The 13617-nt window shown below is 37.9% G+C and overlaps 1 long non-coding RNA gene across 1 annotated transcript in view; it reads right to left on the bottom strand.

The window, feature by feature from the left end:
- Positions 1 to 1233: 1233 nt before the first annotated feature.
- LOC134484574 (uncharacterized) overlaps positions 1234 to 13617 on the bottom strand; it is a 50301-nt gene continuing 37917 nt past the window's right edge. The window contains exons 2-3 of the long non-coding RNA XR_010062048.1: positions 2255 to 2451; positions 1234 to 1303 (exon numbers count right to left, since the gene is read on the bottom strand). This is a non-coding gene — a long non-coding RNA (uncharacterized LOC134484574). The remainder of the gene's footprint in view (positions 1304 to 2254; positions 2452 to 13617) is intronic.

Here is a 13617-nt window from a genome sequence, read left to right as displayed (position 1 = left end):
GAGTAGGGGAACATGATATGCAAACACCAGTGTCTGTAGCATCCCCGAAATCTGAGTAAAGGGATTCCTTGGATTCCATTAGTGCAAAAGAATGCATATGACCTCCGCAAACTTCACAGGAGTCTATAGAACTTCCTTATCTCCTCAAGATTAGCCATCTTCCCCAACTACAGAAGATGCTACACACTCTTCCAAATATGCAGAAAGGGTTGCCTGTCCTTCTTTATACCCACAAGCGGATCCAGAACATTTGTAAAGTACTTCAATGGCTCTGCACTTTTCCTTACCTTCTGAAGGGGCCTTGGAACGTGTTTTGCCTGTCAAGCAGGCTAGGGAAACTGACTCTTCTATACGAAAGTCTGTTTCCTCTTCTCTAGCAAAAGAAATATTTCTTGGAACTTCCTCAATTAGTCAACAATATGTAGAAACATCCTTATCTGCTCACGAGGCTCTCAGCCCTCTCACATATACCCATGATGCTGCAGGAGAGGTCTCATCTTCAGAGGTAGCTCTAATACCTGCACCCCATTTTGATGTCAGTCAGGATTTCTAAACATGTACAAGGTACATTAAGACCTTCCTCATCTGAGAAGGATGTCTTAGTATCTACTGCATCTGAACAGCATGCTTTACCACTATCCCCATCTACCCAAATAGATTTCTTTCACATGTCCACTCTGGGCAGAAATACTCGATATTCTCCCTCTACCAAAATGGACCACAGGCATCCAGTTTCTAGAAACAGTGGTTTAAGGTTTGTTCCTTCTGATGGAGTCTTGAAAAATTTCTCCTCTAAGGAAGACAGTTTCAACCTTCCCCCTTCTGCCAAAAGAAATCTTGTGCTATCTTCTTCTGCAAAAGAGACACCAAAAGCTACAACTACTCCTCAGGTGAGTCCCACACATTCTCCATCTGTCCAAAGGGCCGTGGAATTTTCAAAAAATGACGAAGGAAATGTGGAAAGTTACCAATCCTTTCAAGGGAATGCTGGACATCTCATGTCCTTCAAAGATGCTCAAAGTGATTTGTTATTGTGCAAATTAGACTTCAAAAATACAAAACCCTTTTATATTTCCAAAGGTCTGACGGAATGTCCACATCAAAAAAAAAATCATTTGGACCTTATGCCATTAGCCCATGCATCTAAAAATCAATCTGGCTCTAGTACTCTTCCTGGAATACATTGACCACCAGCCATAAAATCCCCAGGATAATTGAAATCTAAAAAGGGGTATCTAGAAACTTTACCATCTGCCCAAAAGTCTTTAGGATGTTCAGCAACTTCTCCAAGAGCTCGGCGCACCTAGAGAACAAAATAACTATAGTCATCTTCCCAGGGTATTTTCCCAAGAACCACATATTTCTTCTTTTATTTTATATCAAGACAGAAGGCCAGCTTCCTTCTCCCCATCTCTGATCTCTTCATCCTATCTGTTCTCCCTTCCAAATGGCTCTTTACTCCTAATTAGAGGCCAAATAGTAAACCATAGATATATAGAAGGAATATCTGAGAGGTAGTTGCTGTCAAGATAAACCTTGTGATGTCACAGAGGAAGCTAGTGTTCTCCAGGATGCAAGAGATTTTTCATGGAGGGTCTAATGATGATGTCACTGAGAAGTTCCATGGCCTACCTGCTGAACAGCTTTCCTTACATTGACCAGATTTGGAAGTGCCCTCTCCAGGAGTGTTTCCTGTGACACAGTAGAAATCTTTACATGCTACATCTCTCTAAAGCTGGAGACTTCTCTCTTCTTCATTAGTGATCACATGCTCTGAATGAAGAAATTTATTCAGGGGTTTGTCATGGGTAGAAAAGTTCTAGGAACAAGGAAGGAAGGAGATTCTACTCGAGATTTAATTTACTCCAATTTCCAACCTTCTGACATAAATTTCAATTCCCTAGATTTAATCTGTTTCCTAGTTGCCAATATTTTCCCTACAGAATTAATTGAATGAATATTGTGCTACATTTTGTGACTGGAAATTCATGGACCGTGGGCATCATTTATGTTCCTGCATGTGTATTCAAAAATTTCATTTTTCCAATTCCATTTTTGCAATGAATTTGTCAACAAATGGGGCCCACTTATAGAGTGAATATAAGAGTGGAAATATAGTGTACCTACTTCAAATGATCAACTCCCCAATCCTTATTTTATCTATAAATTACCAGACATCAGTTAAGCAAAGGACAGCATGGACTATAGAATTTCGTTCTGTAGTTCTATTATATATCTTTTCTCTAATACCAACCTTCCTGTTTGTCCAGGGAAAGACTTGATGATTTTGGATGTTTTACCATGATTCTTCCTTCAGGCCAAACATTAGTTTCTGGGTGATGGGCAGCAAGAGGAATGGCTTGAGGTCCAGTGAAACCTCAACTTCAGTATGTTATGAGAACAGGAGGGAGTCTATTTGGCATTGTCATTTGTGGATCATATATTCTTGACCTAGTTAGGCACAATCCATGTAAATATTCCATCAAAAATCGTAGTTGTAGGAGCCACCAAAAGTATATATAAGTTTAAAAGTATATATAAAGTATATATATGATAGATAGATAGATATAGATATAGGTATAGATAGATATAGAAATAGGTATAGATATAGTTATAGATATAGATGATATAGATATTTATAGATATAGATGATATAGATATATATTTTAGGTATAGATATAGATGATATAGATATAGATAAGGATATAGAGATAGAGATAGAGATAGAGATAGATAGATATAGATAGATATAGATATATAGATATACCAGGCACCAAAACTAGATAGGATGATTGAAGCTAAGAAGATCATACTGCCAGGAACTGGATATAGATCATTCATGAGAGAACCAGCTAGAGCATGTCAAATACAGAAGTGAATGTTAGTGACACACCAGAGAACTGAAAATGGACCTCTTGTTTTAAGATGATAAGAAAGGATTACAACTGAATGGACTTTCAACCCCATAAGAACAACAATTCAACTAAGTAGAGATTTCTGGTACTAAACCAATATTCAAAGACTGGGCATAGACAGACTATGGCTCCAACTGAATAGGTAACAGAGTGTGGTCTTGTTGAGCCCCAATGGAAGGAGAAGCCCTTGCTCCTCCATGGGTTTGCCTCCCAATTCAAGGGAATGTCAAGGTACAGTAAGGGGGGTTATAGAAGAAGGTTAGTGGGACTGTTTAGGGATCTCATGGACAGGAAACTGGGATAAAAAATAACATTTGAAATGTAAATATAAAAATATCCAATTAGGAAAAGTAATAAAAATTGCTTAAAAAATAAAAAAAAAATATGACAGAAAAAAAGAAAAGTTAACTGCCAGCTAATCATACCTATTGACTCAGAAATCTAAATGGTAACTGTCAGGGAATGGTAGTCAGAGTAATACTAGTGGAAAAACTGAGATGATGAAATCTCAAATAGAAGCACTTCTCTCTCCCAGTTATCAGTGTCAGACCCAAACTTCACTATAGGAATTCAAAGCAAGGAGGACTGTACTCTGAGCTGAGGACACAATACTTGTTTTTCCCTTCTTCCTTAGGACCTTTCTCTTCTGGGAAAAAATTATAAAAGCCATGAGCTCTCACAGAACAACTGGGCCCTTTCCAACACCTGGATTTTGGAATAAAGAAATGAATGATATAAACTCTCTGACATCAAGGAAACATAACAAGAAGGGATGTCCAGATGCTTCTGGGAAGCCCTCAGTTCCTGATTCCCTTATGACAAGATTCAGATAAAGGCTATCTCTTCAGCAAACCAAGTCAACCCATAAACAGGGCTCACTGAGCTTTCCTCTGGGCCAAGTATTTTTTTTTATTTTTTTATACAAATACACTCCCAATTGGTTCTTTATTCTGAATTGAAGGCCAATTATGAAACCCTGGAGGTACTGAAGGAATATCCAAGAGTCTGTTGCTGTCAGCACAACACTTGTGACATCACAGAAGAAGTTAGGGCTCTCCAGGATACAAGAGATTTTACATGGAGGGCTTAATGATGATGTCACTGAGAATTGCCATAGCCTACCTGCTAAATGATTTCCTTACATTGACCAGATTTGGAGGTGCCATTTCCAAGAGTGTCTCCTGTGACACAGTAGAAACCTTTACATATTCATCTCTCTAAAACTAGAGACATCTCTCTGCTTCATTAGTGGGTACATGCTCTGAATAGAGATAGTTTGTTAGGGGCTTGGCATGGGTAGAAAAGATCTAGGAACAAGGAGTGAAGGAGATTCTTCTGGAGATTAATTATTTCCCCAGGTCCAATCTTTTGACATATAGTTCAATTCCCTAGGTTTCGTCAGTTTTCCATATGCCAGTATTTTCCCCACAGAACTTTAATCGAGTGAATATTGTTTTACATTTTCTGATTGTACATTAATTGACAGGAGACATATATATTCCTGCATGTGTACTCAAAAATTTCATTTTTACAATTCCATTTTTTTTTTGCAATGAATTCGATAACAAACTTGGCCCAACTATAGAGTGACTAAACAGTGGATATTTTGTGTACATACGTCAAATGATCAACTCCCAAATCCTTATTTGATCCTAATATTACCAGACATCAATAAAGCAAAGGACCACATGGACTATACAATTCAGTTCTCTAGTCACATTTGATATCTGTACTACAAAATCTACCTTCCTGTATTCTGATTGCCAGACTTGAAGGTTTTAGATATTTTACCATGATTCTTTCTTAAGGCCAATATAAGAAACAGGAAGATGGCAGGGTGAAGAAAGCTAGAGGAACAGTGAAACCTCAACTTCAAGTACAGGAAAGAGTCTATATAACATTGTCATTTGTAAATGGTACATTCTTGACCTAGTTGTGCAGAATCCATGTTAACATTCCACCTAACCAAATAGCTGGAGGAGGCACCAAAAGTGTGTGTGTGTGTGTGTGTGTGTGTGTGTGTGTGTGTGTGTATGTGTGTGTATATCAGTCACCAGTAATAGATAAGATTTATGAAGCTAAGAAGTGCATTCTGCCAGAAAACGGATATAGATATGTTTTGAGAGACACAACTACAGCATGTCAAATAAAGAAGTGAATGCTAGTGGCAAACCAATGAACTGAAAATGGACCTCACTTTGGTAGAATTTGAGAAAGGCTAACATGAGCTGAAGGAACCTTCAACCCCATAAGAACAACAATGCTAATGAAACAAAGTTTTCTGGTACGAGACTAATATTGAAAGACTCTACGTGAACAGACCTATGTCTCCAACTCCAGAGAATGGCCTTGTTGGGCACCAGTTGAAGAAGAAGCCCTTGGTACTCTCTTGGTTTGATTCACAGTTAAAAAGAATTTGAAGTGACAGTAGGGGTGGGGTTATAGAAGAAATTGAGAAGGACCGGTTAGGGATCTAATGGGAGGAAACTCTTAAAGGGAATAATATTATAATTGTAAATAGAGAAATAAACATTTAAAAAGACAAATAAATTTGTAAAAATTAAAAAAATAAGATATAAAAGAAAAGAAAACTGACAGCTAAACACAGCTATTGACACAGAAATCTAATGGGTCACTCTCAGGGAATGGTAGTCAGAGAAATAATACTGGAAAGACTGAGATGGTGAAGTCTCAACTAGAAACACTTCTCTTTCCCGATATCAGTGTCAGACACAAACTAAACAATAGATATAAATAGCATGGAGGAGTTTACTTTGAGCTAGGGACAAAATACTTGTTCTTCCCTTCTTCCTTAGGTCCTTTTTCTTCTTGTCAAAAAGAATAATAGCCATGAGCTCTCAGAAAGAAAACTGTGCCCTTCCCAACACTTTTGAAATAAAGTAATGATAGAAACTCTCTGAGTTCAAGGAACCATAATATTCAGGGAAGTCCAGATGCTTCTGAGAGTTTCCCAGCTCCTGATTCCCATATGTGAAAGGCTCAGGTCAAGGCTGTCTCTTAAGAGAACCCACTCAACCCCTACAAAGGTCTCACATAGCTTTACCATGGACCACACATTTCTTCTTTTTTATACCAAGACAGAAGGCCAGGTTCCTTCTCCCCATCTCTGATCTCTTTATCCTCTTTTTTTTCTCTCCCAAATGGCTGTTTATTCTGAATTACAGATCAATTAGTAAACTCTAGAGGTACTGATGGAATATCTAAGAGGCAGATGATGTCACAACACTTGTGACATCACAGAAGAAACTAGGGCTCTCCAGGATACAAGAGATTTTTAATGGAGGGCCTAATGATGATGTCACTGAGACTTGCTATGGCCTACATGCTGAACAGATTTCCTTACATTGACCAGATTCAAGAGTGCCTGTTCCAGAAGAGTCTCTTGCGAAACAGTTGAAACCATTACATACTACATCTCTCTAAATCTATAGATTTCTCTTGGCCTCATTAGTGGTTACATGCTCTGAATGAAGATAGTTAGTCAGGGACTTGACATGGGTAGAAATCACTTAGGAACATAAAGTATAGGAGATTCTTCTACATAACATTTTTATTCCCAGGTTCATTCCAGTGACATACAGTTAAATTTTCTAGGTTTTCTCTGTTTCCCAATGGGCAGTATTTCCCTATAGACCATTAATTTATTGAATATTGTATTACAAAAATGTAATCATGTTTTGGTTTTCTTCTCTTGCATAGTGTTGAAAAAGTGATACCCAATACAGTATTAGAACAAATATTACATAGTAACCTAAAGAAAACAAATTATTCCCAAAGCCAACATAACTTCATAAGTAAGCAATTTGAATTTACAGAGAAATGGTTAAGTATTGTATTATTTATCTTCAAAAATACTCTTATAAGAATCTTTAAAAAAACAGTAATATAAACATCTGTATAAAAATGTCATCTGCTTCAAATTATCAGAATGCACATCTGTGATTGGGAATCATTATTAAATCCTATCAGGAAGCAGAGGGTAAAACTGGTTAAGAAATCAGTCATCAACATTCCAGCCTTTGTGACAGTCACACCATAAGTCTGTGCCGCCATTGTTCTTGATCCCTGACCTTAAAAGATCCCAGCCTTTCTGAACTACCAATTGTTCCATACATTGTTTTTTATAACAGAGTCAGTACGGAAAAGATCTTAGCCAGCTTCACAATCAATTTTATTTTTCCAAATGCTTTTTAAGGGTTGTGGTCCTTTTTTAAGGGTTGTGACAATTCTACAATTCCTTGGTCAACGATAGAAGCACTGATCTACCCCAGGGGCAATTGCTAAAAGACCTGGACCACGGTTATTGCAAATGCCAATGGCTCTGCCCTCTGAGTGGTGGGAAGCTCCATGAGGATTTTCATGCTCTTCTTAGATTAAGAGAGAATGATTGCAATAACTGAGTGACACTCTGTGTGAAGTTCTCGTGGGGTTCATGACTCACCAAGGTCCAAGGAGACTGTGCTGAAGAGTGGGCCATACCCCAGGAATTCTAAAGCTGTTTGTAAAGCCTCCTTCACAGGCCTTGGCCATATTCCATGTCAGAATCAGTTTTGAACTATGCTTTTACCCTGGATAGAATTTCAAATACTATAAAGAATAGGGATAGTGGGCAGCCTTACATTGCCCTTGATTTAATGGAATTGCTTTATGTTTCTTTCCCTTTAGATTGATGTTGGGTACCGGCCTGCTGTCCATTGCATCTATTATGTTTCTGCATAGGAATCATATCCCTGATTGGTCTCATGCTTTAAACATGAATGGGGGTTGGAATATTTTTGCAAGCTTTTTCAGCATATAATGAGATTATCATGTGGTTTTTCTCTTTCAGTTTCACTTTATAGTGAAATATATTGATGGATTTTCAGAAAATGAACCATACCTGCCTCCCACTAGAAATTAATAATTACACAGCATAAACTACAGAAAGTATCTCACATTTACATGCATACTCCAATAGCTCCCCAGAAAACAAAAACAAAAAATACAAACAAAAAAAAACATGCACCCCACTGAAGAGAAGTAATACTCACATACCTTCTCAAACATCCCAATCGAAAACACAAAAACCAAAAAACATGCAAGCAAAAAAACCATGCTTCCGCAATATCTCATTAATACCTTTAAGCATTAATGTCCTCTACTCAACAGTAAAAGGACACAGGATAACACAATGGATTTAAAAAGAGGAAACATCCTTCTGTTGCACCCAAGAAACACAATCCAGGTACCGAGCTAGACACAACCTCAGACCAAGGGGTTGGAAAAGTTTTTCCAAGCAAATGGACACAAGAAACAAGATGGTGTAACCATTCTAACATCCAGCAAATCAGACTTTCTACCAAAGGTAATGAATAGAGACTGGGAAGGACACTTATTATGCATCAGAGGAAATATCCACCAAAATGGCATCTCAATTCTGGATGTCTATAAGACAAAGACAAAAGCAGCAATATTGGTGAGAGAAATATTGCTGAAGTTTAAATATCACATCGAAGCTCAACATTAATAGTGGGGTCCATCAATGTCCCACTCTCACTAAGGGCAGACCATTGAAACTAAAAAAAAAAATAAATAAATAAATAAATGATGTCCCTAACACGGGGTTCAATTAAATTGACCACACTGATATCTACAGAATAGTTCACATGAACACAAAAGTATACACTCTCTTTTCAGTACCTCATGGAACCTTATCCTAAACTGACCTTGTTCTCCCACTATAAACAAGCCACAACGGATACAGAAAGACTATGCTAAGCATTGGATCTTCTCAGATCGCCAGGGATTAAAACTGGACTTCAACAATAAGAAAAAATATATAGGGGTTGGGGATTTAGCTCAGTGGTAGAGCGCTTGCTTAGCAAGTGCAAGGCCCTGGGTTTGATCCCCAGCTCCAGAAAAAAAAATATATATATATATATATATATATATATATATATATATATATATATATATATAAACTCATTGAAATTCAATAGCTCCAAACTGAAGAACCACAAGTTCAGAGAAGACAAGAAAAAGAAAAAGCATTCCTAGAATTTAATGAAAATGAAGGCACAGATTCCCCAAACTTAAGGGACGTAAGGAAAGCAGTGTTAAGGGGAACATGCATATGCAGCACAGGGAGCTTTCATAAAGAAATCAGAGTGACCGCACACTAGCAACTTCCCAGCATATCCTAAATCTCTAAAATAAAAATAAGCAAATACATATTAAAGTAGGGGACAGAAAGAAATGATCAAACTCGGGGTGAGAGTGATCCATCAGAAACAAAGTGAATACAAAAATTAACAAAAAGTAGAGCTAGTTCCTTGGGAAAATCAAGCAGACATACAAAGCCCTAAACAAATAATGTAATAGGAGGTAAGACAGCATCCAAATAACAAAATCAGAAATGAATAGGGAGCCGCATAGATGGACACTGATGAAAGTCACAGAATCATTAGGTGTCAAAAACCTGCTGTCTGCAAAATTAGAATCTCTGAATTAAATGGATGATTGTATCGAAGGATAACACTGACCACAGGTAAACTGAGGTCAGATAAACTATGTGAATAGCTCTACAACACTTAAAGAGTAATTTAACCTTTAAACAGTAATTAAAAGTTTCCCCACTGTAAAATTCCCAGGGCCAGATTGATTGAGCACAGACTTCTACCAGATTTTCAAAGATATCTCAACCTATGCCTAAACACAGAAACAGAAGGAAAATAGCCAAACTGATTCCATGACAGCATTGTCGCCCTGACACCAAAATCACAAATCAACTCAACAAAGAAAGAATTTCAGACGAATTCCCTGACAATCATTGGTGGAAAAAAGACTAGGTAAAATGCTTGAAAACAAAATCCAAGGACATTTCAATCCGCCATCCAGCGACATTTAGTAGGCTTGCTCCTGAGGATGCAGGAGTAGATCAATCGATGAAAACTTATCAAAGAAATCCACCATATTAACAAACTGAACTGAAAAAAAAATTCTGCCCTCAGCACTTTCCATTAACGTGGGAGCTCTCCTTTGATTTTACTTTTTGGTAGTTGCATATCATGCAATATATATATATATATATATATATATATATATATATATATATAGTAACATATTAAATTGTTATATCTTAATATTATAATATATAACTAATATTAATGTATTATATTAATATTAACATTTTGTATTATACATTAAATTATATTAATATGGTAAATATAATTAATATTGATATGTTATGTTACAATATTAAATTAATAAATAGTGATATAATAAATTAAATGAAATATTACATTAATATTTCAAAATTAATATATTAATTATTAATATATTTAATATGAATTTTTAATATGCACTATTACACAATGGTGTGAAGGAGCAGAATTGAAGAAACAAAGAAAAAAATGCAAGACTATCTCTTTAGATGCTGAAAAAGCCTTTGACAGAATAAATCGTCCTTCGCTATTTTTGGTCTCAGGGAGACCAGGGATGACAGGCACATACATAATGCAATAAAATACTAAAATAAATACAAAAATATTACATAAAATGAAATAAAGCAGTCCACCAGTTAATACCAAATATGGGGGGGAAACAAAAGGCAATTCGACTAAATTGGAGAATGAGAACAGACTGCTCATTTCGCAGCATCCTTTCAGAAAAATCCTTAAATTCCCAGCTAGAGCAATAAGACAACCAAAGGAAGTCGAGGGGATGATATTGGAAAATCAGAACTCAGTGTATCACCATTCACACATCATATAATAGTGAACATATGTGATCCCAAAGATTTACCAGAAATGACCTACATATGAATAACACCTTCAGCCGAGTGGACGGATGAAAAATAAAATGAAAATAATCTGTCATGCAAATAACAGAGAGGCTGAGAAGAAATTAGGGAAGCAATGCCATTCACAATGGGCATATGTATATATATATATACATATATACATATATACATATATATATATATATATATATATATATATATATATGAAATATAAAATAACTCTAACCTAGCACATCAGAAACATGTCTGGTGTGAACTCCAAGTCTCTGAAGAGAGAAACTGAGGAAGGTAGCAGAAGACAAAAAGACCTCCCATGCTCATGGACAGGTAGGATTAAGAGATTCAAAGAGGCCATCTTACTTTTGGGTGAAGATACAAAGTTGCTATCTCACTGTCAGGTGTGACATGGTTGCCAAAGTGCATGCACGACAAGACGCAATCTTGCAGTCATGTGTGGAGTCAAAGACGACATCTTGCTATTTGGGTGTGACATGGTTGCCCAATGAGCACATGTTACCTCATTGGCTGTGGAGGCAGGGTCAACCTGAAACATCTCTAGCTTTCTAACATGCAGATGGTATCACAATTTCTAAATCACATAAGTCACCGAAAATAACCAGGGTAAAAATCTCTAACAGAGGATGGCAGCCACTACTGGAGAAGGAAATGGATTTGGCGTCTGTAAGAACAAACTGCTCATGCCACACCATTCAATCAGCCCAAGCATCATTGGATGAGGAGATCTAGATTTAGATACTGAATGTTTAATGTTTTCTTGGGAAATTTTAGCTGCTTGCTACGGTTCACTATTATCAGGAAATATTTGAAATGGTATACTATGCAGCTGTGAAAAATAAGGACATTGTGAAGCTGCAGTCAACTAGATGGAACGAGTTGAGAAACCTGAAACCTCTGAGTGAGATCATTGAAGACCTCGAGAAAAGGGAACACTGGGCCTGGGTCACTGAAGACACAGAATTCCATAGAAATTACAAGAGACATGACCGAAGAAGGAACAACTTTGTCTACTGGACTATGGAGCAATGGTTAGAGACCCTACAAGGGGAGATCTCTATTAACAGAAAATTTAATCCAGAAATACTGTTGAGGAAAGCTTGTTGGAATTTCTGAACCCAATGAACCCATAAGAAAACACACAATCTGGTTATTATAATTACAATCTATACGTGTGTATTGGGCAGATCTAACGCTATCATAATGTATTCCCCAACCAGAAAACACGTTGCTACATGTGCTTTCTCAAGGACATATGGATTCTTTCCATCATTACTTCCTCCTCTTTTTCTTCAGTCCTCTGCCTTTCCCTCTTACCCTCTTCTGCCTCTCTACCTAACCCCGCAGCCAAACCTCCAGTACCAACTTTCCCCTCTGGCTCTCAGTAATAGGCTCTAGCATTTACTGACCGGTTATAATGGGAAGAAGGTTCATATGCCATCTCCTAAGTCCATGACAGAGGGCCAGTCGGGGGGAAACCTCCTTTGAGGAAGCAGATAAATATCAGGATACAAATTACTTTTGCTGGGGGAAGAGCAAATACTTATAATGCTTTCCATATCTATCCAGTGGATTCTGATAAAATGGGGAATATTCTTCCTAAAGAACCGGCTATACTACATCTTGTCTTATATCTGAAAAGACCTCTGCCATACCGCAAGGACATGTACTCCATTATGTTCATAGTGGATTTCTTCATAATGAACAGAAAATAGAAATAAGCCAGATGCCCCTCAACCAAACAATGGCTACAGATAACGTGGTTCCTTTACACAATGGAATACTACACATATATTAAAAATAAGGACATTGAGAAGCTGCAGTCAAGTAGATGGAATGAGAAAGTATTATCCTGAATCAGGTTACTGAGACCCAAAGTAACATGTACATATTCACTTAAAGGGGGTGTTAGGCATAAACTACAGAATTCACACACTAAGATCTACAGAACCAAAGAGGATAAAGAAGAAGAAAGGGCCAAGAAAAATTCTTTAATTTCACTCCGAAGGAGGAATAAACTAATGAGAAGAGGCAGATGGAAGGAAAAGACTGTGTGCCTAAGGGGATGGGAAGGGAAATGGGGTTTGAGAATCATTTCTTGGGAGAGACGGGCAAGTGGGACAGAGGGCCAAGAGAATAAACTGAAATCAAAGACTGGGCAGGGTGGGTGCTATCTCTGTGATTTCCCTGCAATCTGGGATGGGTGAGACTACCCCTGCGTCCATGAGAGTGACTTTAGCTGAGACTCTTAACAGTGGGGATACAGATACTGAAATGTTCACTTTCTTCAGCCAGAGAGGACCCAAGGTGGAAGGATAAGGACTCAAAGCCACCCCCAAAATTTTGACTCAGAAATTGCCTCCACCATAAGAAACACATGGACAGAAATAGAAAAGGAAATGAGGGAATGGCCAAAGGATAAGTGCCCGGATGTGAGCCTTATCCTAATGGCAAACGACAAACACTGACATTATTAATGGTCCTTTCTTGTGTTTGCAGACGGGAGGGTCGCGTTATGTCCTCAGCAAGGCTCCATCAAGCAGCGGACAGACACAGAAGCAGAGGTGCACGGCCAAATACCGGACGGAGCTCAGTGATTCTCACTGAAGAGCTGAAGGAAGGACTGACAAAGTAGAGGAGCACAATGGTCTTCACGTGTGTTCACTAAACCTGTCGCCTGTCTGTGGATCCTGTTCTCTTACTCGGGCTGCGTTTTCAGTACCTGATGGGAGACAATGAATCTAGTTCTGCAGAGACTTGATGTGCCAGGGGAGAGGTTGCACCAAGAGGGGTCCTCCACTCTGTCAGAGAAGAAGGGGAGTGAATAGAAGGAGGGGCTGTAAATGGGTGGAGCCTGGAGGAGTGTGGTGAAAGGGCAGCATTCAG

Source organism: Rattus norvegicus (genome assembly GCF_036323735.1).
Source record: "Rattus norvegicus strain BN/NHsdMcwi chromosome Y unlocalized genomic scaffold, GRCr8 chrY_unlocalized_11, whole genome shotgun sequence".
NCBI lineage: Eukaryota > Metazoa > Chordata > Mammalia > Rodentia > Muridae > Rattus > Rattus norvegicus.
The sequence above is the reverse complement of the archived record's forward strand: the minus strand, read 5'-3'. Positions and strand labels throughout refer to the sequence as shown.